This window comes from Aethalodelphis obliquidens, unplaced genomic scaffold, assembly GCF_003676395.1.
Source record: "Aethalodelphis obliquidens isolate GAN/ISIS:26980383/991018 unplaced genomic scaffold, ASM367639v1 scaffold20, whole genome shotgun sequence".
Classification (NCBI taxonomy): domain Eukaryota; kingdom Metazoa; phylum Chordata; class Mammalia; order Artiodactyla; family Delphinidae; genus Aethalodelphis; species Aethalodelphis obliquidens.
In genome coordinates, this window is record NW_020837964.1 from 12,879,137 (window position 1) to 12,906,836 (window position 27,700).

Genomic DNA, 27,700 nt, shown 5'->3' on the forward strand with positions numbered 1-27,700 from the left:
AAAAACTTGGTTCTTACTATCCACAAATTATTTATTTGATTGCTGAATCATATAATACACTTAAAATGGTTTCAGAATGCTAAACTATGTCACTGTGAGAAAGCAAACCTACTAACTAGGGTTCAGTATTTGTTTATAGCTCTTTTTGTCATTGCACTGAGGATATAAAGTCAAAATACTGTCTTTATAAGCCACTGGAGTGAGTCTCCCTCTTCCTTCCCCTCTCTCCCCTATGGTTATGGTATTCAGTTGAAATACAGTTAGGTTCGTTTGTTTTTCTTTGAATTGCATTTTTGCCTTCCCTCATTCTTATTTTCAAAATTTTGGGGACTTCCCTGGTGGTCCGATGGGTAAGACTCCGTGCTCCCAATGCAGGGGGCCCGGGTTTGATCGCTGGTCGGGGAACTAGATCCCACGTGCATGCCGCAACTAAGAGTTGCATGTTGCAACTAAGAGATCCTGCATGCTGCAACTAATACCCGGCACAGCCATAAATAAATAAATGAATGAATGAATAAATAAATATTTTTAAAAAGTAAATAAAATTTTGAGTCACTAAAAATAACATGGTTCCAGAATTGCCTCCCTGCTACACCTTTTACCCCATTCCCATCCTTCCACCCTTTTCTTCCCATTTGCAGGGTAGCCAGTCTCAGTTTTTAGTTTATACTTTCTTTTTCTTTAGGTACAATGAGCAGATACTATATGTATATTTTTTTCTTTCCCCTTATTTCTTACCCAGAAGGTAGCATAGTTGATACTCTTTTGTACTTTGCTTTTTTTCATTTAACCTTATGTCTTGGAAATCACTTCATATCAATTCATAGAGATCTTCCTTAGTTTATTCAGCCACTGTCCTGTGCATGAGTGTTTATTTCCTGTATTTTGCGGTTATGAGCCATGCTGCAGTGAATAGCCTTGCTTTTATGTAGTTTCATATTGTTGTAGATAATATTCCTGGAAGTGCAGTTTTGTTGGCTTTTGTTATTGCACCAACAGCATATCAGTTCAAAAGCAAACAAAAAATTTTTGAAGTTTTTTACATTTTATTGTTCACAAGCATTAGTTGATATTTTCAGAAACCTCTTAATAAAGGACTCCCCAGGTACTGCTACTGGGTGATGTAACCAGACAGAAAAATCCCACCTAACTGAATTGCTCTAAAAGTGAACATGGTGAAGTGGAACGGGAAGCATCTCCTTATCTCAGGTTGGTTAACTGCTCACTTCTAAGTCACAAAACATTGTATATATTTCATAATGATTTTTCTTAATTAGTAATTCTTAGTTGGAATTTTTGGGAAAAGATTATATCGTGTACATCTCTGCAAATAATGTGAAGTACAAGCCTGTCACTCGTTAGGAAAAAAAAGCTAAACATATATTAACAATACTTATAATTTGTTATTTATTTATTTTTTGCGGTACGTGGGCCTCTCACTGCTGTGGCCTCTCCCGTTGTGGAGCACAGGCTCCGGACGCACAGGCTCAGTGGCCATGGCTCACGGGCCCAGCCCCTCCGCGGCATGTGGGATCCTCCTGGACTGGGGCACAAACCCGTGTCCTCTGCATCGGCAGGCGGACTCTCAACCACTGTGCCACCAGGGAAGTCCAACAATACTTATAATTTTAAAAAATGGGGCCTGATTAAAAAACAAAAACTTCGTTGTATTTATTATTAGTGTGGTTTTGCTTCTTGAGTACTTCCTATGATGAACTGTTGCTTTTCTCTTACCCAGCCCTTGGACATCCCATTTTCCTGATAGGCCCAGAAAAGCCTAACTGGTGTTTGTTCTTAACCCCATTTAGAGCAACATTTTCAATTTAGTTTTTTGATTTAGCATCTTTAAAATGTGATAGCCTTTAGGATTTAGATACGTGTTTTGGACAGTGGTGCAGCATGAGATTCAACTATTCTGGAAAAGTTTTGCTAATATCCTTAAATGACGATCTCTTGAGTTTTTAAAACAGTTTATGCATTTAATATCTCAAATCCTGGTACAGTATTGCTATTCAGCATTCCTGGGGCAGCCTTGAACCCTCTGATTCTGGATTCCAACTCATTTATGTGGATTATTAAGAACTGGCTCTTAATAAATGTAGAACTTTCAGGACACATCTACCTGTTTTCAGCTAGTTAAAGATTACTGAAATGCCTTCTTAGACCATGTTATCTTGGAAAAACATTGTTTCAAAGGTCTTTTCTTAAATCTTGTTTTGGTTGGTTGATTCAAGATAACCTATGCAAATGGTATTTTGGGGGAATTAAAACAAAACAAAACCAGCATCACTAGACCAGATAACTTTCTTTGTGTACTGAAGCACAGCAAAGTAGAATTAGGAGTACATCTTAAGAAAATGCTCCCATATTCGCATGGATTCCATTTGTCCTGGCAGGCATATGGATTTTGTTTCTTCCCCTCCGTTTTTTATTCAGTAGTGCATATATAGTTTTAATACATAAAAATTAAAGTCAGAGCACAACCAGGTATAATGGAAAAGTGTAATATCCTATTTTAGCTTTCCCTACTTTCAACTCTTAGTTCTTTATTTTTTTTATTTTTATTTTTATTTTTTTTTTGCGGTACGCGAGCCTCTCATTGCTGTGGCCTCTCCCGTTGCGGAGCACAGGCTCCGGATGCGCAGGCTCAGCGGCCATGGCTCACGGGCCCAGCCGCCCCGCGGTATGCGGGACCCTCCCGCACAGGGGCACGAACCCGCGTCCCCTGTATCGGCAGGCGGACTCTCAACCACTGTGCCACCAGGGAAGCCCTCTTTATTTATTTATTTTTGCGATACGTGGGCCTCTCACTGTTGTGGCTTCTCCCGTTGCGGAGCACAGGCTCCGGATGCGCAGGCTCAGCGGCCATGGCTCACGGGCCTAGTTGCTCCGCGGCATGTGGGATCCTCTCAGACCGGGGCACGAACCCGTGTCCCCTGCATCGGCAGGCGGACTCTCAACCACTGTGCCACCAGGGAAGCCCCAGTTCTTTATTTTTGTATTTATCTAATTTTTAAGTAGAATACTTACATTGTTCTCTTTTTTTATTAGACATTATCTATTGATTTCTTACAAACTATCTACATTTTGTCCTTATAAAACACACATAACAGTATTTACTCTGAAATTGAACTTTGTAGAGCAAGAAATCCTACAAAGCTAAGGGATAAAATAGACTGTGCCGCACCACAGACAGGATTCATAGAAGTCACTGGCTTTAGAATGTGGCATTAATTGACCAGGTTCTACAGAAAGCTTTGACCTACTCTAATGAGATCAATTTTGGTCCATTTCATTCTTGTCTCAGTCTCATTTATCAGTCATGAGTAATCAGCATACTCATATACTAAACAGTTTCTTAAAAAAGAGATCAAATTCATTGCTACTTAGGTCTGATTAGTTAAAAAACATAAAAGCAAACAAATGAAAAAACCTACAAAAATCCACAAAGTTGTGTCTTACTCATTTTTTTAGTTTTAACAGAATGGGAAACAAGTCTAAGTCATTGCTGTAAGAATGTTTCAATGTGAAGTCAGAATACTTAAAGCAACTATCGATCACCCCTTTGTGTTTTATGATTTTCATTTTTATATTTCTGTTATAGATTACTGTTTTCTAGCTATGTTTCTTTTGCATTTCTGGATCCACAGTCATGATGCATATTAACTCTGCAGAGTTCTTTCGTTAGAAAACATTTCTAGAGTCTACTTTTTGGTGATGATTTCCTTTGTGATTCAAACAATATCAAAATAGATTTACTTAGAACTTGTGTGAATCTGGTTTTTATTTTATTTTATTTTTAAATATTTATTTATTTATTTTTATTTTTGGCTGCCTGGGGTCTTTGTTGCTGAAAGCGGGCTATTCTTCGTTGCAGTTCCCGGGCTTCTCATTGCGGTGGCTTCTCTTGTTGCAGAGCACGGGCTCTAGGCGCGCGGGCTTCAGTAGTTGTGGCACTCGGGCTCAGTAGTTGTGGCGCACGGGCTTAGTTGCTCCGCGGCATGTGGGATCTTCCCGGACCAGGGCTCGAACCTGTGACCCCTCTACTGGCAGGCGGATTCTTAACCACTGTGCCACCAGTGAAGTCCCTGAATCTGGTTTTTAAATTTGGAAAAGTGTTACTCTCCATGGGAACAGCTAAGGGTATATGTCTGGTTAATTTGAGACCCTCCTGAATTGGCATTCAGTTTTTAAGTTTCTCTTAATAACTACTGAAAACGCCATTTATATAAAACTCGGCAGTAAATTTATTTTCTCTTCTATAAACAGGTACATACTAGGCAGCACAAATAAAAAAACTCTTGCCTTGGCTTGGCTTTTCGCTAGTCCTAGAGACTTACTTCTCCTTCTTGATGGTTATCAGAGCCTGGGTAGGCTTTGCTATTAGCAAAAGTGAATAGGATGATCCTTTAAAAGTTATTTTTTGTGTATTTATATTTGAAGCCCAGGTTTTTGGAGGGTGGGGTCCCATGTATAAAGTATGATAGGAGTCATTAGAAATTTGCCCTCAATAACATCTTGACATCTATTTTTCTAAATCAGAATTGGTACATGTGGTACATGATTTCTTCCAAGAAATAAAAATAAAATATTTCTTCAGGTACTCATTCAAGATCATGAGTAAACAGAATGTTGTCAGTTATATTTTAAAGTGAAAAGAATAAAAAATAAACTTTATCTTCAGTAAGCTTCATTGTTTTTTGGCTTAGCAGTTCTCGTTAAAGCATTACTAAATAGCTATTAAATTGAAATCTAGAATAGATCAGTTCTCTAATTTCTTCACAACCTTGTTTTATCAAGCACTCCTCTATGCCCATTTGTATCTTAGACTAGAAATTGGCAAACTACAGTCCATGGGCCAAATCCAGACCACAACCTGCTTTTTGTATGTCTCTGGAGGTAAGAGTTGTTTTTACAGTTTTTAAAAGGTTAAAAGAAGATACCACAAGACTGTAGAGATTGTTTGTAGTCTACAAAGCCTAAAATAATTACTCTATGTCCCTTTACAGAACAAATTTGTTTTAGGCTATAATATATAATGTATGTGCAACTCTTTATTTGTTTTTTTTTTTTTTGTGCAACTCTTTTTTTTTTTTTTTTTTTTTTTTTCGGTACACGGTCCTGTCACTGCTGTGGCCTCTCCCGTTGCGGAGCACAGGCTCTGGATGCGCAGGCTCAGTGGCCATGGCTCACGGGCCTAGCCGCTCCACGGCATGTGGGATCTTCCTGGACCGGGGCACGAACCCATGTCCCCTGCATCAGCAGGTGGACTCTCAACCACTGCGCCACCAGGGAAGCCTGTGCAACTCTTTTTAAATGGTTTATAATCCATCTGAATTACTGTCACCTTCAGTGAGAAAAATGTCTTGCTGTATCTCATTACATATCCTTCATTTTTATTGGAATTCACCAAATTTGTTAGTTTTTATAGTTGATATGGACTTGAAATTTTTTTTATTTTTTGATTGAAGTATAGTTGATTTACAATGCTGTGTTAATTACGACTGTACAGTAAAGTGATTCAGTTATATATATATACACACACACACATTCTTTTTTTTTCTTTTTTTCTTTGACCACACCATGCGGCTTGTGGGATCTTAGTTCCCTGACCAGGGATTGAACCTGCGCCCTTGGCAGTGAGAGCCCGGAGTCCTAACCACTGGACCGCCAGGGAATTCCCAACATTCTTTTTTAATATTCTGTTCCATTATAGTTTATCATAGGATATATAGTTCTCTGTGCTATACAGTAGGACCTTGTTGTTTATCCATTCTATATACAATAGCTTACATCTGCTCACCCCAACCACCCAATCCATCCCTCCCACAACACCCTCCCTCTTGGCAACCACCAATCTGTTCTCTATGTCCATGATTCTACTTCTGTTTCATAGATAGGTTCATTTGTGTCATATTTTAGATTCCACATATAAGTGAAATCATATGGTATTTGTCTTTCTCTTTCTGACTTCACTTAGTGTGATAGTCTCTAGTTGCATCTGGTGTGGACTTCTATTAATCAGAATCTGTATACATGACACTGTGGACTTTAATTAAACTAGCTTGGGGTTTGAGACAGAAGGACAGCACCCCGCAGGTACTTGTGCTTACTTTTGTGCTTGCTCTTTGGTGCGTGCATTTTTGTGATGCTGCTTTAGGAATGGTAATGAATTTGAAAATTGCCATTTCTTGATAGATGCAACATTTTCTCATTGATACATTTGCCTACTGCATACAGTGTGTTATTTCTTTGAGGCTGTATTTTGTGGTACGCGGGCCTCTCACTGTTGTGGCCTCTCCCGTTGCAGAGCACAGGCTCCGGACGTGCAGGCTCAGCGGCCATGGCTCCTGGGCCCAGCCGCTCCGCGGCATGTGGGATCCTCCTGGACCGGGGCACAAACCCGCGTCCCCTGCCTCGGCAGGCGGACTCTCAACCGCTGCGCCACCAGGGAAGCCCCGAGGCTATATTTTGATGTTAAATTGGGTGGTGTGGTTGATTTGGCTGAGAGTTTTTTTTTTTAATAAATTTATTTATTTTATTTTATTTATTTTTGGCTGTGTTGGGTCTTCTTTGTGGTGTGCAGGATTCTCTTTGTGGTGGCTTCTCTTGTTGTGGAGCATGGGCTCTAGGCACGTGGGCTTCGGTAGTTGTGGCATATGGGCTCAGTAGTTGTGGCTCGCGGGCTCTAGAATGCAGGCTTAGTAGTTGTGGCGCACAGGCTTAGTTGCTCCACGGCATGTGGGATCTTCCCAGACCAGGGCTCGAGCCCGTGTCCCCTGCATTGGCAGGAGGATTCTTAACCACTGCGCCACCAGGGAAGACCCACCTTAACATTTTGGAAATCAGGATGTATCTTAAATTTTATGACATAATTACAATTGGCAGTTCCCCTCCCCCCCGTGGTGCATAAAATAATGGTTCATCTTAAAATCAATAAGGCATGGTTCATATATTCTACTCACTTATATTAACTGTTACGTGCATTGTTTTCTTGTTCCTTATATAAATTTTTAATAGGTTTTTAAAAAACTATTTATTTAGGCCATGCTGGGTCTTAGTTGCGGCACATGGGATCTTCCTTGCAGCACGTGGGATGGGTTTTTTTCATTGCGACATGCGGACTTCTTAGTTGCTGCGTGCGGGCTTCTTAGTTGCAGCATGCATGCAGGATCTAGTTCCCTAACCAGGGGTGGAACTTGGGCCCCCTGCATTGGGAGTGTGGATAGAGTCTTACCCACTGGACCACCAGGGAAGTCCCTCTTTTTCCTTATATTGATTCCACCCCTTTTTACTTACTTGGATATTGCAGCCAAAATTCATTATTTTGGAAATCTTTAATCATTAAAGGATTTGTTTGGGGATTTATTTTAATTCTGAGATTTGTAATTTGAATTAGATAATAAACATCATCATCCATATCTGGTCAACAGAGCAATTTAGGAAAATCCACAGTTAGCATAGTGTTTTGAGTAGCACAATATCCTGATCTGTTACTGTTAGTTAACAGATGGCCTGCAGCCTGGTCTTTTGTGTTAGTTACTATTTTGCTGAATATCCTGTAGAAGAACATTAACCAGAAAACCAGTTTAGCTTTAGCCTTACCTGCAATTTTCTTGGGTGTTTGCAACTGAAACGCCCTGTGATTTTATAGTAGTATCCTGTTGATGGGAAATAATTAGAAATTATATAATAATTGTTTTTTAGGCCTTTAGTATCTCTGGAAGTAAGCCACTTTGTATTACAGAGACAATACATTTTTTAAAGCTTATTTTAATGCAGAATCACAAGTCAGTAACTTCAAAAAAGGCAACGCAAATAAAAGCGGGAGGAAGGTGGGCACTGATGCCAACATTAAATATACAGGCATATTTCAGTCAGTGATTCTAAACTCTAGTTGTACCTCGGGCGATTTTTAAAATATCAGTACCCAGAGGTCTCAGGTAAATTAAATTATAATGCCTGGAATTGGTTGCTGGCATTGAATTTAAAAAATATTAAGATACTATTATTATTGTGTTACAAAGGCAATATTTTTGTAGATTTACCCATTAGTTAGTACTTTCTTTGCTCCTAATACCTTCTTGCTTCTCTAAGCTTCCATCTAGGACCACTTTCCTTCTGCCTACAATACATTTTTTAGAATATCTTTTAGTGAGGGTCTCCTGCTGGCCAGCTGTCAGGTTTTGTTTGTCTGGAAATGTCTTTATTCTACCTTACTCTTAAAGGATATTTTTTGCTGGGTCTAGGTATCAGTTATCTATTTCTGACTAACAAACCATCCCAAACTTAATGACTCAAAAACAACAACTATTTCCTCATGAATCTGTGGGTCAGCAGTTTGATCAGGGCTCAAGGGGATGGCTTGTCTCTGATCTACCTGGTATCTCATTCATCTGCTTGTAGTCACTTGTCACGTCAGCTGGGAGCTGGACAGTCCAGATGACCTCACTTATATGTCTGGTGGTTTGGTGAGGTGAGAAAGGAACTGGGCAACGTATCTCTCAGCTGGCTAGGCTAAATGCCTTCATGTGGTAGCTGGGTTCATAAAGCAGTATAGGGACTTCCCTGGTGGCACAGTGGTTAAGAATCTGCCTGCCAACGCAGGGGACACGGGTTTGAGCCCTGGGCCAGGAAGATCCCACATGCTGTGGAGCAACTAAGCCCGTGCGCCACAACTACTGAGCCTGCACTCTAAGCCCACAAGCCACAACTACTGAGCCCAAATGCCACAACTACTGAAGCCCATGCACCTAGAGCCCATGCTCTGCAACAGGAGAAGCCACCGCAATGAGAAGCCCACGCACCGCAACAAAGAGCGTCCCCTGCTCGCCACAACTAGAGAAAGCCCACATGCAGTAACTAAGACCCAGTGCAGCCAAAAATAAATAAATAAATTTATTTTTTTTAAAAAAAAGCAATGCCAAGATCCAATGAACAAGTACTTTTCAAGCTTCTTGAAAAGTGTCTCATTGACCAGAGCAAGTCAGATGGCCAAGCCCACATTCCAAAGGGTGGAGAAATTAGATTCCATCTCTTTATGGGTAGAGGGACAATGTCACATTCAAAGGGATGTGCATTAAGGAATGGGAGGGATTTGTGGCCTTAAAAAAGCAATAACAGGGGCTTCCCTGGTGGCGCAGTGGTTGAGAGTCCGCCTGCCGATGCAGGGGACACGGGTTCGTGCCCCAGTCTGGGAAGATCCCACATGCCGCGGAGCGGCTGGGCCCGTGAGCCATGGCCGCTGAGCCTGCGCGTCCGGAGCCTGTGCTCCGCAACGGGAGAGGCCACAACAGTGAGAGGCCTGCGTACCGAAAAATAAAAAATCAATAACAGTGTAGAATTTTAGGTTGGAGTATTTTTTTTTCTGCACATTTTCTTTCCACTGTCTTTTGGCTTTCACTGTCACTGTTAAGCAGTTAGTTAGTTCCTATGGCTTCTTTTCAGATTTTCTGTCTGTGTTCTCTTGACCACTATGATTTGTCTTGGTGTGACTTTCCATTTATTTCTCGACTTGAGCTTTATTGAGTTTCTTTTGATTTGGTGTCTTTCATTCTTTATGCAAAATTCTCAGCCATTATCTGCCTCTGCCCCACTCTTTCTCTTCTTCTTGAACTTCAGTTAAGTTAGATTTCTTGCTATTTTTTCATGTTTGTTTATTTTTTACTATAAAGGTTTTATTATGCACAGAGAGGGGAGGGGGCTCAGTCCTTGGCGGCTGCTTTCCTCTTGGCAACCAGGACATCACTCAGGTTCTCTTGCCTCTTGGCATGGCTGTGTGTCCCCACTCTTTTCTTGATGAGCTTGAGGGCCTGTGTGTCCTTGGACAACTTGAGCATGTCCCAAATGCTCTGCCTTTATGAGGCAAAGCTTCATACTTCTCAGATCATGTCCCTTAGGGACTTGGTGTGCTTGGTGAGGCGTCCATGGCAGTGACTGTGCCTCAGCTTGCTCATGTTCTTGGTCACTTTGTGGCCCTTGTTGAGGCCCATGGCCATGGGGTAGTACAGAGCTGTGGCTTTGTTCCTTAATGGCTTCTGAGGCAGAGTCTTCATATTTATTAACTTTTTGTCTTCCTGCTACATTCTGGATAATTTCTGTTGACTTACCTTTCAGTGTACTAATTTTCTCTACAGTTATACCCAGCCGCTTAACTCTTCTACTTTTTAAAAAAATTAAATTTACCATAGTTCATCATTTTTTCCTTTTAAAAAAATTAAGGTATTTTACATGTAGTAAAATTTGCTTTCTTTTTTTTTGGTTTGCAATCTACAGGGTTTTTTTTCTATTTATATTGTACTTTTATTATTTATTTATTTGGTTGTGTTGCGGCAGGCGGGCTCCTTAGTTGCGGCTCACAGGCTCCTTAGTTGTGGCAGGTGGGCTCCTTAGTTGTGGCATGTGAGCTCCTTAGTTGTGGCACGTGAGCTCCTTAGTTGTGGCAGGTGGCCTCCTTAGTTGCGGCAAGTGGGCCCCTTAGTTGCAGCTTGCAGCTCCTTAGTTGCGGCACATGAGCTTCTTAGTTGTGGCATGCAAACTCTTAGTTGCGGCATGCATGTGGGATCTAGTTCTCTGACCAGGAATCGAACCCGGGCTCCCTGCATTGGGAGCGCTGAGTCTTAACCTAACCACTGTACCACCAGGGACGTCCCTGCAATCTACAAGATTTAATATTCATTCCTTTTATCTGGTGCTTTTGCCAATAGCATACTCTTAATTACTGTTGCTCTACTGTAAGTCTTAAAATGAGGTAGTATTCCAACTTTCTTTTACAAATTGTTAGGGTCTTCTATTTACAATCTGCCTTTTTTTTTTTTTTTTTTTTTTGCGGTACGCAGGCCTCTCACCCCTGTGGCCTCTCCCGTCGTGGAGCACAAGCTCTGGACGCGCAGGCTCAGAGGCCATGGCTCACGGGCCCAGCCGCTCCGCGGCATGTGGGATCTTCCCAGACTGGGGCACGAACCCGTGTCCCCTGCATCGGCAGACGGACTCTCAACCACTGAGTCACCAGGGAAGCCCTCTCTCTGTCTCTTTTAAAGAAAGGCAAGTCCCAGAGGCCAGTGCTCATGTTCCATGACCCAAATTGTAGATCCCAGCTGTTAGTCCTCAGCAATAACTTTGAGAACTTCATAGTAAAGTTTTGGTGTTTTTCTGATTTAAAGTTTTCAACCTCTATGCAATCATATTTCCCTATTTTAAATATAATTTTAAACCTTTTCTAGTCAGAAATGTTGTGAGCATTCTATAAAAGTAAAAAAAAGTAAATGACATTTGGGTAACTTACACTTTATTTTCAAAACAAAAATGTGTCCCCTTTGTAACCCCCACACACACACTTTTTTGCCACTGTTACCATTTTTTATTTCATATGTTAAATAGTTGGAAAAGCTATACCACATTATCTCCAGCTCATAGGTCAAGAGACAAGATTGGATCCCTGTGGAATAGGTTATGTCATTTTAGTCAAGATGTTCTCCTATAAAAAATTCAAAACACCAGATTTGAAGAGACCATTGAGGAGTCTGAAAGATTTCCTTAGATTATTTTCCTGGGCAAGGACATTTTCCTTTTCTTAGCTTCTTAGTTAGTTGTAGTTAGTTTTGCAGCACCTTAAACATTTTCTCCTCTGACGTTTACACTCTTCCTGTATTATAAATACTTTTCATCCACACCTCAACAATATGTGTTGTTTAAAATAATTAACATTTAAATATTTCTATTGTTTCTTTAATTTTCTGCAAGCTGTTTTTATTTTCCTAGCATGGAGACTAAACTACGGTAAAGAAAAATTTTGTTGTATCTTCTACTTCCCCAACAGTTATTTATTATGTACTTTCTACATTCTAGGTACAAATCAGGGATACTCTTTCTGACTTTCCGGAAATTTCTGTCTCATACAGTATGACTGTATGATAGATGAAAGGCAGATTGGAACAGAACAAGGCATGGAGGCCACAAAAAAAAAAAAAAAAGAGAGACCTGCTCAGAGATTGTAGTCTAGAAAATGAGGATTTGGATTAAAGGAATGACAGAAAGAAAGGAGATTGACTAAATCTAATACTGAAAAAAGATGACTAAGGAGAGCTTGTTAAAGGACTAAGATAGGGGACTTGCAGGAGAAAAAGGAATCAAAAGTAAACCCAAAATTCCATTGGGTATGTGGGCATTACTTACTGGGGGAATGATGATGCCATGGTAGAAAAAGAATTAAAAATAATTTATGTAGATACTTCTTCTTCCAAGAGGTAGAGCCTAACTCCCCATTCCCCTCTTGAGTATGGGCTGGACTCAGTGAATTGCTTCCAAAGAGTAGAATGTGGAAAGGTAGAAGGGAGTCATTTTATAGTGGAGAAACCTGGCAAACACTCCCTTGTCCAGGTGATCAAAGTTGGCATCATCAGCATGTATGCCCTTGATATGATGTGTTGAGAATGGCAGTTCTTCCCCCAAACCTATATCCTATGAGAAAAACATCACACTAACTGAAGTTGAAGGACATTCTACAAAATACCTGACCAGGCTTCCTCAAAAACTGTCAGGTCATTAGAAACACTGAAGCTAAGGAGATCAGACTAAATCCTGGATGGGAAAAATGTTTGACCAAATATCTGGGCACCTGTTGGCCCAGTCAAGTTGACACATAATCTTGTGTCACTGACCAAAACTAAGAGAGGATGGAGGGTTAAAGAAGATAAAGGGTTAAGGAGGAGAGAGTTGTTTTTTAAACATCAAAAACAGCAGAAAGCTAAAAAAATGGGATAGAGAAGATGACTCTTAATGATAAAAATCACATGAAGCAGGAAATCAGGAAATGTGGTCTGACTCCTCATTTAAAAAGTGAAAGGAAGATGCACAGTCAGTGACAGAATGGATAATAGAAGTAAGTTAAATTTTCATTTTACAGTTGACCTTTGAACGTACGGATTTGAACTGCACAGATCCCCTCATACGCAGATTTTTTTTTCAGTAAATAAATACTACAGTACTACATGATCAGAAGTTGGTTGAATACGCAGATGTGGAGCCACAGATACAGAGGGCCAACTCTAAAGTTATCCTCGGATTATTGACTGTGAGGAGGGTCTGCACCCTTAACTCCCCCTAGTTGTTCAAGAGTCAACTGTATTTTATCTGCCCCTCTCTCTTGGGATATCCCTTTTCTTCTAACTACTCCAGTCCCAACGTAGGGCCAAAGTAACTAACTTTGGGGGGAAAAACAAGTGTTCCCCCCCACCCCCCTGGCCCAAGAAAGAAAGCAGTTCTTCACATCCACTAAAAATGTCTTGAGGTTCTCAAGTACTCAAATTTATGAATGTGTATCCATGGATACAAGGATAAAAGTCATATAGGTTAAAGCTAAACTTACATGTTATAAAGCAGGTGCTTGGCGAGTTAACAAATATTATAAAATCCTAACTTACTCTTAACCTTTTAGGTACAGTCTTCAGTAATATAGTTCAAACATTTATGCACATTCTTTCATTTTATTATTCATCCTTTATAATTGAATTCATGGAAGACTGGCTTTAGGCCAGAAAGCAGTAAATTAAATTTGAAATGCTTCTTTCTGCTAGTATTTAGCACTTGCATTTTTCTTCCCGTTTTTTCCCTCTAAGCCCAGTAAAATATCCTAATAATTTCACCATGATACGCCTTAAGAGGTGATACTGCCAAGGGTGAAATATTGCTGGGCAAGTAGTACCTCCACTCAGTAGCTTAAAAATTTGCCAGCTGGTAAACACAATATTTAAAATCAACATTTAAAATTCTCCTAGGTATGTAAATATATAATGTATGAAAATCAGATTATGAAAGTTGAGGACCATCTGTAAATAAAAATGCAAATATTTTGAATTCTTAATTACCCAGAGTTTCATTGTTTTACTACTTTCTTTAGTGTGTGTCTAACATTTTAAAATGTTCTCCTGGGCTTTGATCTAGCAGTGTCTGCAAATTGTGTTCACCATCACTCAATCACATGCTCTTAGAGTAGCCTATACTCCGTTGCTTCTTAGACCCTAATAGAGCTTCCTGCCTATTTTAGTACCTAAAACTCTCTATGATTAAAATTTCTCTCAACTGAGATTCTTACTGCTTTACTTCATCTAACTTACTATAAAATAAAATGGATAACTATCCAGTGAATAAAGATCCCTAAAAATAAAATGAAACTCACAACTCAAATATTATGTAGTTATAGAAAAGTTTGCGATGTTTGAGATAAGAATTTACAAAGCTATTAAATCAGAGACCCTGGGTTCCTTCTAGTTTTGCTAACTATGCCAATTTTATGGGGGATTGAGGGAGAAATTGGGTCAGTAGGAAAAGTAGAGACTCACCCTACTGATTCAAGTGTAAATCTTCCTCCTACTAAATAAAGTACTTCACTGTTCTGAACAGTGACAATCTGAATACATTTTCTTTATGAGAACGTGATTAAGTTAATTAGAGACATATTATTAGGGTTGTTCTTATAAGTTGTTCCTATCTGCCTACATAATGTAAACAACCTACATACAGTTAGACTGTTAGTTTTAGCTCTGTTTTTACCCCTTGGCTCCAGACTTTAGGTTATTTTCCATATAACCTGCCTTACAGCGTGCTCCATACAAAAGTTGGTTAAATAGGGGCTTCCCTGGTGGCGCAGTGGTTGAGAGTCCGCCTGCCGATGCAGGGGACACGGGTTCGTGCCCCGGTCCGGGAAGATCCCACATGCCGCGCAGTGGCTGGACCCGTGAGCCATGGCCGCTGAGCCTGCGTGTCCGGAGCCTGTGCTCCGCAGCGGGAGAGGCCACAACAGTGAGAGGCCTGCGTACCGCAAAAAAAAAAGAAAAAAGAAAAAAAAATTGGTTAAATAACATGCTTGAGTTAGCCTCAAACAAAAACATACGTTTTGTGGAGAGAAGTCCATTTCTCCTAGTAAAAAAACTTTAAACTTTCTAGTAAAAGAACTTCTGGTATTTAAAACCAAGGTTTATAATGTGATAAAAATATTCAATATTGTTGACCGTTTCCATCATCTTGCTTTTCTCCTATAGGACTGTTTCACTTTCTTGTAGTAAAAGCAAAAGGGTATTTGTGTGTGTGTTTGTGATTTAGGAATTTAGAGTTAACTCATCATCTTATAATTGTCCCTGTATGAATTAGTGACTGTTTTTCCACAGAAATTGTTTCTATCCTAGGCTAATTGTTTCTGAGCCATTGCTCAACCTGTTTTCAGAATGGGAGCACATTTTATTAATAATTAGCTCAAGAAAAACATAATTAATAAAGTTAATCTGTTGCTAAGTAAAACCATATGAAATTCCAAAGCAAAATACAAATATGAGTTTATGAGTTCCAAAGCGAGTTCCTTAGCATAAGTAAGTGATAGAAAGCCCAGGCATGATCCTAGTTCTTGCTGTACGAAAAGGAGCTAGCAGGAGACTTTCTTCTTTGCCATCTTCTGCAGTATGTGAATTAAGAATACGAAGAATCTGGTTAACACACATTAACAGTTATCTTGATGTTATGCGTGGTTATTTTATACAGAAATGTAAAAATAGTGGCAAATCATTCTTTGAAGAATAGAATAACATTTTAAATGTATTGATGGAGTTAGTGATTTAAAGGAAATTTGTGCTAAGTTTTTTGTTTTTGTTCTGTATGGCAAGTCCCTTCACAACATGAATAACAGACCTATTTTATGTTTCGTTGTCTGAAACAAAGCCACTAAACAAGACAAGATTATGATTTGGAATTTGGTGACCTGATTCAGTTTTCAAAGAAGGAAAAATTGTAATTTGTGAACTTCTAAACTACCACAGTGATCATTTGATCAGTATGTGAGAATAGTCCATTTAGTTAATATCTCCAAGCACAGCTATAACTGTTTTTTAAATTATTTTTTTTCCATTTTACCACAAAATCCTATAAAATAAACTGAAGGAAATTACATCTTTTTATATTAGCATCTCATCTTTATTGGGGTATCTGTCAGTAGGTCCACTGTTAAGCAGAGAGCTAATTAAAGTGACAAAGCAATGATGTCGTTGAATTTGCAAGTTGAGGAAATGAATATTAATAAGATCCATCCCATTAGAAAATAATTTTATTCATGCACTTTGCCAAAGTTCTTGGGTATAACTTAGTTCTTTCCCTGACTAGTCATTTTCATCCTGATTTAATGATGTCCCATCTGACTTTTCAGTGACCAACTGATACTGAGCAGTAATATATTCAGAAGAGTGTAGGAATCTCAACCCATTTATTGAAAAAATTCTGTCTTAAATATTTTCAAACAAAATAGGGTTTAAATAAGTAGTACTGAGGAATTGTACAAATTGGTTTTTATTCCCCAGGACTGTTTTTGTGAGCATAGTAATTCCCAAGTATCTCTTTAAAGATCATTTTGTGTTGTACCTGGTTCTTAAAGACTTATGTTACTGAGGTTTAGCATGGTTGTAAACTATGTTGCCGTGGTTAAGAATGTTGGATGCATATGCTTTGGGTTGAAGGGTTTTTTTGGTTTGTTTTTTGTTTTTGCTGCGCCATGCTGCTTGCGGGATCTTCGTTCCCTGGGATCGAACCTGGACCCACAGCTGTGAAAGTGCAGAGTTCTAACCATCAGGGAATTCCCATGGTTGAGGATTTTTAATAATCCCATGAGAAATCTAGATGGATAATTTGTATCTTTGTATATGTGAGTCCTGCTGTTATCAGATGGCTACTTCTATAAAAGAGCTGTTTATTATACCAAATTATGGAATTTGGATATACAGTGAAAACTCAGCTTTTAACAGCTACAAGAAGACCAAAATAATGGCAAAGTGTAATAGGAACTAGAATGGAAACTGCTATGGAGTCCATATTTTAAAGAATGTTCCAGGGGATTCCTTGGCAGTCCAGTGGTTAGGACTCCATGCTTCTACACCAGGCCAAAAAAAAAAAAAAAAAAAGAATGTTCCAGAAAATTGCCGTTTGTCTAACTAACACTGTTAAGCTAGAATCTGTCAAAACAATCAAATTTTGAGCAAAGATAAAACAAGGTCCTGTGACTCAACCATGGACTTAAGTACAAATTAAGAGGGAAGATTTCTCTTAAGAAAGGGAGAATGGAGAACTCTCCCTGAATCTTTGCCCGCACCCGACTCTTCTGAGGTGTGGCTGAAGCAACACTGTACAGGCATACCCCACGGGACACTGCTCACATTCTTCTGGCCCTTGTGCTCGAAGTGACCCAGCCTAGTTTTGATATTTTTTTAAAGGCAGTTGTAGAGGAGACTGATTGGTCTACCTCATGCACACCACCGCTGCACTTCCACACTGGTGAATTAGCAGTGTATTTACAAGAAACCAGGTTTCCCTCCTCGTTTTTTTTTTTTTTTTTTTTTTTTTCCACACACACATACTGTATTTTATTTTTACAAGAGATAAACTGACACCAAGCATTGTAACTGGATGACCACAACAAAAGCAACGATTGCAGTTACCAAACACGAAACACACTCATACTATGTCATGATATTGACATTCAGTCCAGTAATCCTCCACTGTAACAGCTCCTTTACTTTGCAGTGAAAATTGATTTGTATATTTTTTGCCTTGAGTCCTTGTGGGGTTTTTTTTTGTTGTTTTTTGTTTTTTGCAGTACGCGGGCCTCTCACTGTTGTGGCCTCTCCCGTTGCGGAGCACAGGCTCCGGACGCGCAGGCTCAGCGGCCATGGCCCACGGGCCCAGCCGCTCCGCGGCATGTGGGATCTTCCCGGACCGGGGCACAAACCCGTGTCCCTTGCATTGGCAGGCGGACTCTCAACCACTGCGCCACCAGGGAAGCCCGGGATTTTTTTTTTTATTCAAGCAGAAAGTCACAAAAATTATAATCATCCTCATCAGTTCACTCAGTCCCATGTAATTAATTTTTTTTTCACCTCCTCATTTTTTAAGAGTGGTATAATAAAATATATATTTGATCTTTGTCTCCAGTTCCTGGCACAGAGCTCCGAAAACCCTTGGAATTTCCTGAGTAATAGGATTTGTTACTTCATAACAAGCCCCTTTCTTTACACTTGAGTTTATGCTAATGAAGTGATTTACGACGGGGCCCCAGGATAGCCTGAGAATGGGCCGGTGATCAGGAGTGATTAGAAGGTTGGAATGTTCAGTCCCACCCACCAGCCTCCAAGGATGGGGTGGGATGGCTCTCTGGAGACTGAGCTTTATAAAAACTCAAACTAGAAGACCTGGGGAGCTTCTGTGTTGGTGAACAGATCAAGGTGCCAGGAGGTGACGTGCCCTGTGTGGGCCTGAAGCTCTGTTGTGCCTTCCCTCACTTTGCCCTAGGCATCTCTTCCATTTGACTGTTCCTGAGTTGTATCTTTTATAATAAACTGGTAAATGTAAGTAAAAGTTTTCCTAAGTTCTGTGATTTGGTCTAGAGAGTTATTAAACTTGAGGAGGGCATCATGGGGACCCTCAAACTTGTAGCCAAGTCAGAAGAATTACAAGTGTCCTTGGGACCTGAGATTCACGACTGGCATCTGAAGTAAGGGCAGTCTTGTGAAACTGAGCCCTCAATTTGTGGGGTCTGCCCTAACTCTGGGTAGTTAGTGTGACGATGAAAATTAATCAGTAGTCAGTATATGAAAGTAGTGGAAAATTTTATTTGAGCCAAATTTGAGGATTATAACTTGGGAAGAGCATCTCAGAAAGCCCCCGAACTGTTCCTCCCATTGGAAGTCAAAACACAGTTACTTAAGTTTTTTTAGACAGAGGGCTGTACATTAAATGACGTATTATTGACAGTTTACACAATCCAGATCTAAGCGTGGCCCTTACAAGATCAAGAAGGAATGTTATCTTTTAAGGAGTTGTCTTATTGATTTTAGGAGAATGTTGCTCTTTGCTTCACTTGAGCAGGTATTTCTTCTGATGGGGGAGGTTTGGTTGATGCATAAAGCAGATACACAGTAGGTGGGGAGAGAGGAGGCCAGAGGGCAGAGAAAATTTTTTATGTTTAAATTTTTCTTGTTTTGCCATAGAATATGAATTTTATTTCACAGTGTCAGAACTAAATTGACACCCAGTTAACGTAGGAGAATCTGAGAGCTGGTATCACAAAGAGTAAGCTCTGCTTGGGACCTCCCTGGTGGTCCACCTTCCAATGCAGGGGACACAGGTTCGATCCCTTGTCGGGGAACTAAGATCCCACATGCCGCGGGGAAACTAAGTTCGTGTGCGGCAACCAAGACTAAGCGTAGCCAAAAAAAAGCATAAATTCTGCTTTGTTTTTTTGTTTTGTTTTTTAAATTAATTAATTTTTTTTTGGTTGTGTTATGTCTTCTTTTCTGTGGGAGGGCTTTCTCTAATTGCGGCAAGGGGGGGCCACTCTTCATCGCGGTGCGCGGGCCTCTCACTATCACGGCCTCTCTTGTTGCGGAGCACAGGCTCCAGACGCGCAGGCTCAGTAGTTGTGGCTCACGGGCCCAGTTGCTCCGCGGCATGTGGGATCCTCCCAGACCAGGGCTCGAACCCGTGTCCCCTGCATCGGCAGGCGGATTCTCAACCACTGTGCCACCAGGGAAGCCCTCTGCTTTGTTTTTATGTGCTTAGTAGATATTAACATTTGCATTAAAAAATACATAAGAATAAATTTGCTCAAAGAAAGTGTCAACTGAAGAAAAATGCACAACCTAAAAATTGCAAGTTATGTTTTATTTTGGGACCTTGCTGAGGACTATAGCCCAGGAGACAGCCTCTCAGATAGCTCTGAGGAACTGTTCCAAAGAGGTAAGGAAGGAGCTAGGATATATAGGAATTTTTGCTGAAAAAGAATCATGTAGTTGAACATCAAAAGATTACTGCCAATCACAAAAAAAACCCCCAGACATTTCAAGTTAATGATTTTATTGCTTTTCTGTGTATGGGAAGAAGCTAGAGTCTGGGCTCATTGAAATTATTTCTTAGATACGCATCTTAACTATTTAGGGCCAGTATCCTGTTTTTTCTCCATCCTGAATTCCCCTTATAGTACACTGTGGCGGGACGGGGGCTGCAGTGGCTGGTGGCTTGGTGGTGGCCACATTTGCTGTTTACTGGAATGACGGGCAACACTGTTTGTTTACTGGAATGGCAGGCAACATCCTTTGTCCACAAAAGTAAAGATCCAACTTAACAGAAAGAGATAATATTCTTCCTAGATTTGGAAGACCTGCAGATCAGTTCAATGCAATCGCAGTCAAAATCCCAGCAGGCTTTTTTGGGGGGCTAGGTAATAGAAACTGACAAGCTGAGTCTTACATTTATATAGAAATGCAAGTGAGCTTGAATAGCTAAAACAGCTGAAAAAGAATAAAATTGGATGACTTGCATTACTTGTATTTCAGCACTTATAAAGATTTACTATAAAGTAATCAAGACAGTATGGTAGGGTTTCCCTTGTGGCGCAGTGGTTAAGAATCCACCTGGCAATGCAGGGGACACGGATTCGAGCCCTGGTCTGGGAAGATCCCACGTGCCACGGAGCAACTAAGCCCGTTTGCCACAACTACTGAGCCCACGCACCTAGAGCCCGTGCTCTGCAACAAGAGAAGCCACCACAATGAGAAGCCCGCGCACCGCAGTGAAGAGTAGCCCCTGCTCACCACAACTAGAGAAAGCCCGCATACAGCAACGAAGACCCAACACAGCCAAAAAAAAAAGACAGTATGGTATTGTCAGAAAGATAAACTTATAAACAAAGTTTGGGGTTGACAAAATGGCAGTGTGTTTTGTAAGTAAAATTTTAGTGAAAGAAAGCTAAACCTATTTGTTTATGTATTCCCTAGGGCTGCTTTTGATCTACAGTTACCAAATTGAGTATAACAGAGACTATATATGGCCCCAAGCCTAAAAATACTGTCTATTCAGTGGTTCAGAATCGAAAGTTGATAAATAGGTCCACATATGCCTGATTGTTACCTGAAAACTGATTTCACCTCTTGGTGGGTGTTGAGCCAAAAGATACAACCAAGCCAAAGACTGGGAGAAGGAAGGATTTGTTACTTGCAGCAAGTAAGGAGGAGAACACAGGAGATCTTTCCCAAAGCAGTGTCTCCCTGAACAGCAAAACTGGGGAAGTTTTAAGCTAAGGGTACATGCATATTCATGAAGGGGCTTGAACAGAGGAGAATTCAGCATAGAACTGAGGCAGAGGTTGAGTCCAAGCTTTAGCTGATTAAAGTCATGAGGGTCAGAAAAGGTCACCATTATAATTCCTTAGATTCTGGCCAGTCTGGGGTTCTTAGCATGTAGTTGCCATTCTCCACCTGGATGGGGCCTTAGTTCCTGTTGAACAGCTCAAAGATATGTATCAGATTGTCATTTATATCCCTTGAGAAGGAACTAGGACTCTGTTCTATCGCTGAACTATTGTTTCTTTCTTTTTTTTAATATTTATTTATTTGGTTGTGCTGGGTCTTAGTCGTGGCAGGTAGGCTCCTTAGTTGCGGCTCGTGGGCTTCTTAGTTGCTGCACGCAGGCTCCTTATTTGTGGCATGCAAACTCTTAGTTTCGGTATGCAGGTGGGATCTAGTTCCCTGTCGAGGGATGGAGCCCAGGCCCCCTGCATTGGGAGTGCACAGTCTTAACCACTACGCCACCAAGGAAGTCCCTGAACTATTGTTTCTTGACTGCTTTTCCTCTGTTCCTGCATTCCTTTGTTCACTTAGGATCATTAATTGCTGAGACCTGTTAAGGGCAAGCATTGTGGCCTGGCTTAGATTACAAAATGGTTTAGGCCTAAAATGGCTTCTTTTATGTCAAAAAAGGCTGTATCTGCTTCTTTTCCTCCGGGGATCCTATAACCTATCTGCCTACATGATCAAATGATTTTCAACAAAGATGCCAATCAAAAAGGAAAGGATAGTTGTTCAAGCACAATTTGTTGAGGAATCTGTTGTGTTTATATGGGAAGAAAATTAACTTCAGCCTTACATCACACCTTCACCAAAAATAACTTGAAATGGATCATAGATATAAATTTAAAAGCTTTTTAAACAAAATTCGACTGAGTAAAAATGTAAAGATCTTACTGGCCTTATTCAGTGATTCATGAATAGGACAGCATCCCATCTAGCAAATAGAAAGGAGCTCGGAAGAGCTATACAAAATGAGTGGCTTCTATAGGTGAAAGGGGACAGAAAAAGGAAATTTCTAGCAAAGAGTGTGTTGTTTCAGGCAAGGTCACCTTCCTTTGGGGGACAGAAGGGGTCTCAGGCAGATTACCTCACTAGTGCTGACCAGTAATTAACCAGATTGACTGGTTAAAGGTTACATTCCTGGTAAAGACTGAAACTGCAGTTAGGTTAGGTATTGTCTTGATTTGCTGATGTGGGGCCATTTTGGGCCTGTCCTCTCTTTTTTTTTTAACAAGCTAAAAATAAAAATTCTAGAAAAGGTACAGAATATTCATCAAGTCGGAGTAGGCAAAGATTTCTTAAGACATAAAAGCACTAACTATAAAAAGAAAAAATGGATAAATTTGATTACATAAAAATTAAAATTTCTGCTCTTTAAAAAGCACTATCGGGACTCCCCTGGTGGTGCAGTGGTTAGGAATCCACCTGCCAATGAAGGGGACACGGGTTTGAGCCCTGGTCCGGGACGATCCCACATGCCGCGGAGCAACTAAGCCCGTGCGCCACAACTACTGAGCCTGCGCTCTAGAGCCTGCGAGACACAGCTGCTGAGCCTGTGTGCTGCAACTGCTGAAGCCCATGCGCCTAGAGCCCATACTCTGCAACAAGAGAAGCCACTGCAATGAGAAGCCCACACATCGTGACGAAGAGTAGCCCCTGCTCGCCGCAACTAGAGAAAGCCTGCGCGCGGCAACAAAGACCCAACACAGCCAAAAATAAATAAAATTGAAAAAAATAAAAATAAAAAAAATAAAAAGCACTATCAGAAAACGAAATGGCAACCACAGACTAGGAGAAAATATTTGTAAAACATATATCCATCATATGATGTGTCTAGAATAAATCAAGAAGTCTTAAAATTCAATAATAGTAAACTCAATTTTTTAAAACAAGAAAAAGATTTGAACAGTGCTTTACAAAAAAATGATATTAGTGGCCACTTATCACTTGGAAAAACTCTGTATATCATTAGTCATCAAGGAAATGCAAATTAAAACCATGAGATACCACTTACTATCCACTAGAATGGCTAAAATTAAAAATATGAAAAAAAAAACATGAGCAATTGTTGGCAAAGAGGTGGAGCAACTAGAACTCTCATGCATTGCTAGTGGGTGGGTTGTAAATTGGTGTAACCACTTTGGAAAATTGAATTAAAAAAATTTTTTTATTGAGGTACAGTTGATTTACAATATTATATTAGTTTCAGGTGTAAAACATACTGATTCACAATTTATATAGATTATATTCCATTTAAAATTATTATAAAATATTGGCTGTATCCCCTGAGCTGTACAATATATCCTTGTAGCTTATTTATTTTATACATAGTAGCGAATTTTCTTATATTTCAACATACACTTAACGTATGATCCAGAAATTCCAGCCTTAGATATTTACCCAAAGTATACCTCGAAGTTGATTTTTAAAAAGAATTTTATTGAAAAATAATAAATAGGGAATTCCCTGGCAGTCCAGTGGTTAGGACTCTGCACTTTCACTGCCGTCAGCCTGGGTTCAATCTCTGGTCGGGGAACTAAGATCCTGCAAGCCTCATGGCACAGCCAAAATAATAAAGAAAAAGAATAAATAAAGAGCATCTCTTTTGCAAAAGTAATTTGATCACGTCTATTCCCTGATTAAACTCTTTTAACACTTTCTCACTGCATTTCAAGTAAAATCCAAATTCTTTCCTGACTTCTTTTGGAATGTATTTTCTGCCACTTTACTTTTCACTAGGCTCTGTCCATACCTGCACTCCTTAGTTGCTAAAACATGCCAGACTCTTTCCAATATGATGTTCCTTCTGCCTAGAATACTCTCCATCCACCCCCACCTTCCCTACCCACTTGTTCATAGCTACATCCTCTCCGTTTAGATCTAGGCTTAAATGACATCTCCACAGAGAAATTTTTCCTGCCCTCCTTACCTAAAGTAAAAATTTCCACTGTTATTCTTTATTCCTCAGTTTCTTTCATGACAAAATTAGCCATTATTTTAGTTGTCTGCCTATTTTTTCATTGTTTATCTCATCCTCTCGCGTGAAAGCTCCACAAGGTAGTGCCCTTGTCTGTCTTGTACAGCACTGTGTCTCCATCACCTACCTCAGAGTCACCTGGGCTTTGTGAAGGAGTGAACATTGTTCCCTAAGCCTGAAATCTCTCTTCCTTCTCATCTATTGTAACTCCCCCCTCATCTTTCAAGGCCCAGCTCAAATGACAACTATTCTTCAAAGCCTTCTTCCACTCCTTGTTTAATTCCTTAGTGTATAAGTTAGTGTTTGTACTACACTAAAATGTTTTCAAAACTGGTGAAGGGCGACTTCCCTGGTGGTGCAGTGGTTAAGACTCAGTGCTCCCAATGCCCGGGTCCTGGGTTCGATCCCTGGTCAGGGAAGTAGGTCCCACATGCATGCCACAACTAGGAGTTCTCATGCCACAACTAAGGAGCCCGCCTGCTGCAACTAAGGAGCTGGTGAGCTGCAACTAAGGAGCCTGCCTGCCGCAGCTAGGACCTGGCACAACCAAATGAATGAATGAATGAATGAGTAAATAAATAAATATTAAGAAAAAAAAAAAACCTGGTAAAGGAACTTAGAACCAAAGCAGAGGTTGAACACTGGCTTAAACAAAAGGACCTATAACTTAACGGAGTTCGTATCTTCCAAGTCAAGACATTTGAAAGAAAAAACGGTGATCTTTGGTGGAAAATATAGTCTATTTTCCACTCCTCCAAACTAGGTCATAGCAGTGTCTTAAGCTATACACACTTCCAACTTCTTTGGTTAAAACTTAACTCCTCAGGAGGATAGGTATAGGACTGGTAAGAAAAGAAAAACTGGAAAGGTGTTTGCCATTTTCTTTTAGTTGTAATTAACTTCCTGTTCTAGGCTAGCTTCTGTTGTGCCTACTTGGAGGAATGGGTAAAATTTTTAAGAGCCTGCAGGTGAAAATAAGTAGTTTTAAAAAGATGCCTTCCCCTTCTTCCTCCTCCTTTCTCTCCCCAATAATTCTCCTGGTACATGATTTACCTCATTCATTTGAAATTAGCTGTTTAACATCATTATAGCCTTTGCCATGACACCTAAAGGTGAGCCCCTCTGCCCCCGAACACACATGTGCACACAAATCAACCGACTCTTTAAAGTTGGATTTTCTTTTATTAAAAAAAAAAAAAAGGTATAGCATTTGAAGGGATGAGAAGATACAATTCTGTAAAACCCTAAAAGCATTTCTCGGATAATCCTGTCATAGTCCTCTGATTAATTTATGACTTCTAGGCATTAATATTCTCAGGAAGTTACAACAGCCAGTATGACAGAATAAACCAAAGTTGCTAAATTGCTTTTCAGCAGTGTGATCTGTATTTGGCATACTCTGTCTTTCTCATATCAGGAGTCCAAGTACTGTTACTTCAGTGGTTCTTAAACTCGAGCATGCATCAGATCACTTTGAAGCCTGGTTACAACATAGATTCAGTAGGTCCAAGAATTTGCAGATGCTGATATTGATGCACTTTGAGAATCACACAGTAGCTTATATGAATATTCCTACATATTTGGGTTGCCCAGACAAAAGCCCTCTTTAGGTGAATGTTATTTGAGTTTACAATTCACCTTAATCTAGATAATTTGTGTTTATTGTTGTTCAAGGAATTGAATGGGCAGGAAAATGGAGTTCTCATAATTTTAGATTTAACCTAGTCCTTATCTTAAAATTTTTCTTGCCTTATATAAAGCAGTTCATAAAACCTATCTTGTCATCTCAGGCCAAACTAGAAGCTATTTTTATTACGTATAATTAACCTAATTCTCAGAAAAGGAGCAGGTGTGGGGGAATGGCCAGCATTGAAACAAGTGTGGAAGCTCTCAAAAATTGCTTTTCTGAAATTAATGTTACCAGCCTCAATATAGCATTTGAAGTTGTTGTTTTTAGAATCTTGGACCTAGTTACTCAAATCTAGGGCTGAGTTTGTAAGGGTTAAATAGTTTGTCTGTGGATTCAACATGAATATTTCCAAGGTTGTCCTAACTCCAAACGTTAGATCAGCTTATTTGAGAAGTTGGAGGTGTGTTACTATGCAGAAACTTGGAGAAGTAGTTAGAGAGAAATATAGAATCCATCCCATTGGTGAACCGTCTTTCAGCTTCTCACATCTACTGCCCGTGTTTGATGTTATCACAGCATAGTATTCCAGAAGCTGTTTCTATACATAGCATCTTTATGTTTATAGTGTAACTATGGAGAAGTTTTGTTTAAATCTTTAAAAAAATTTTTTTCAAAGAATTGTTGCCAAGCTTATTCCCCATCTTTTGACTTTTGTTTGAATCTTTGTCTAATTTCAAAGGCTGAGAGCTGTTACCCAATTGAGCCTTGAATTATGAAAGTCCAATATTTTTGAAATCGTAAAATTAAAAAATCTTTTTTAATTAAAAGATTCTTATGTTTTAAATTTTGGACTTATCACGTCTTATGGACCAAAATAGCACATTCCGTTTTTGGCAGCTTCTGTCGTGCCCATGCCAATAAAAGCAGCACCATATGGTGTGACTGCTGTCCCACTAGGAAACCCACACCCTGTGGAGACGTTGCCTGCCATGAAGCAGAGCCGCTGCTCCCCATATGCTTATCTTTTTAAGCCAACATATTGACCAAGATATATTAAGATTCCAGGACATCCTATCAGTTGAGTCTTGTAGCCCTCTTTCCTACCAGCTTTAACATTTGACCACATTATGAAAATACATACTCAAAACTTTATGGAATCTCTTACCCAGCCTCAGAAAGAAGCTTTTGAATGACTACTGCAAGAAACGAAAATATGTACGTTTTAGAATACAGTCAGTAAGTGTTTCAGTGCTCCTTAACTGCTAGTACCCCTCCACAGCTATCTCCTCTCTTGCTCACCCGCTTCCCCTGACCAAACACCCAGAAGGAAAAGGGTTTGCAAATATTAATCTTAGGTGTTGGTGTAAGTGTAGGAAGATGGACTGAAAGTTGTAGTTCTCTGTGATGGAAAGAGTTTAGAATGTGAAAGAAAGAGGGAATAATTGCTGTTCTACTCACTTCTGTGTATTCTGTCCTTTGTTGGATAGGTGTGCAGTGTTTTCCAAATAACCACCCTCTGCTGCCTGTTCTTTGTCTCTTTTATGCTGGAGCAGCCATTTAGTTCATTGTAACCTTCATCCAAACACTTCTCTACCTTATAAAATTACTATTAAGGCTTTCTAGTATAAAATTATCTAATTCTTCTGAAAATAAAGGCACACAGCTAAGTTTTGTTCATCATATAGATTATGTCTGTAGTTTTCAATAACTTTATTTAGTTATTCTTGAAACATATATTATTGAGCATTTACTGTGTTAATTGTATTGGGCAATGTGTATATGGAATAGACAAAATTCCACCCTCCAGAAACATATAAGCAGGTTATAATACAGTATAATGCTTTACTGAAAAGATATGCAGTATACTATGGTTGTATCTTGAGGCAGCTCCTGAAATTAAAGTTTCTAAAGACTCAAAGGAAAATATAAAACTTTGGT

At 39.8% G+C, this 27,700-nt stretch overlaps 1 protein-coding gene and 1 pseudogene across 2 annotated transcripts in view; one reads left to right on the plus strand and one right to left on the minus strand.

Annotated features, from left to right (window-relative positions):
- Positions 1–27,700, plus strand: part of GLG1 (golgi glycoprotein 1) — a 147,285-nt gene that overhangs the window by 24,256 nt on the left and 95,329 nt on the right. The window lies entirely within an intron of this gene.
- LOC113627351 (60S ribosomal protein L36 pseudogene) lies at positions 9,705–10,055 on the minus strand (annotated as a pseudogene).